The sequence below is a fragment of the Acanthisitta chloris genome, unplaced genomic scaffold, assembly GCF_000695815.1.
Source record: "Acanthisitta chloris isolate BGI_N310 unplaced genomic scaffold, ASM69581v1 scaffold9890, whole genome shotgun sequence".
Lineage (NCBI taxonomy): Eukaryota > Metazoa > Chordata > Aves > Passeriformes > Acanthisittidae > Acanthisitta > Acanthisitta chloris.
In genome coordinates, this window is record NW_008651423.1 from 3,620 (window position 1) to 4,954 (window position 1,335).

Consider the following 1,335-nt stretch of genomic DNA (forward strand, 5'->3'; position numbering starts at 1 on the left):
TGATTTATCTTAGTTCTGTGGGGTTTTTTTGCAGAGAAATTGCTCTAAACTCCTTCAGGCTGAGGCTCGGGACAGTCACTCCCAGTGTGCCCAGACAGAGGGATGAGCTAAACTGGGAATTTCTAGGCCTGGATACGTTTAGGGAAAATTCCTTTGATGCTCCATAGACCCCACGGTGAATTCTTTCAGCATTTCTTGCACTAAAATCTCTTTTCGATCTCCTAAAAGTTTTATTTTTTTTTTTTTTATCTCCTCCGAGGATTGTGTGGCATCTGCCCCGAAAGACAAATCCAAGAAATCTATTATGGATAAATACCTACTCAGAGAGAAAGATCGAGCCCATGATATTCTAATTTATTTAAATCACCCCATCAAGCTTCGCTTTGCTCTTGTAAAAAAAAAAAAATAAATGAGTTCGCTGAGAATTTCCACGGCAAAAAAAAGCCCAAAAAACCTCCATAATATTCAACCTAATCACCATAACCATAACAATAAAACCTCAAGATGCTCAAATCCAACCCCGACCTAATATATTTCCTTTTTTCAGAGTTGAATCATTCCCAAAATTCACACCAGGCACAACTCGGATGTTCTTTTGGTTCTTCAATCCATGAGGAAACTCATTCCTGTCGTGTGTATTTAGGTGCAACCTCTTGTACCCTTCACTGCAGACAAAGGAATCCCAAATAGCTCCGATTTAACCTTTTTTTTTTTTACCCCAAATTATCTTAGTTTGGAGGAGATTTGCCTCTGATTAAAAATCCTACATGAGGCTAACTCATTAAATCCCCAGTTTAACTTCTACTTCTTGTTCCTAATTCTATTTCCAGCGAGATTTTCCCTTTTACAGCACATTTTACACGTTCAGTTAATGACTTTTTTTTTTTTCCTATCCCCCCCAAGATGATCTATAAGCCACAGAAGGCAACGCTGACCAATATATTTCTTTGTTACTCTTTTATTAACCTTCCAACTTCATCCGAATTCCAAAGAGTCAACAATAAATCACCACCGAGATATTTTTGGGCCATTTTATTTCTTATGGAGAAATCACATCATAATACATTATATTTATATTTTTTGAGGGGAATTATTATCATGGATGAAGCCACTTTTTTTACATGACTATAAACGTCCAGAACGTGCTCTAACAGACATTTGCATAGACCCTACATAGAATAACTTGAGGTAAAAAACAATTACATGTGGACTAGAGTGCGAAGGATGCAGAATAACAACGGCAAAAAACCTAAACTAGGCGATACAAAGCAGCAAAAACGAGGCCACGGACACGGAGAACAAACACAGAGCAAAACAGAAATGCCGCCGAGCCGC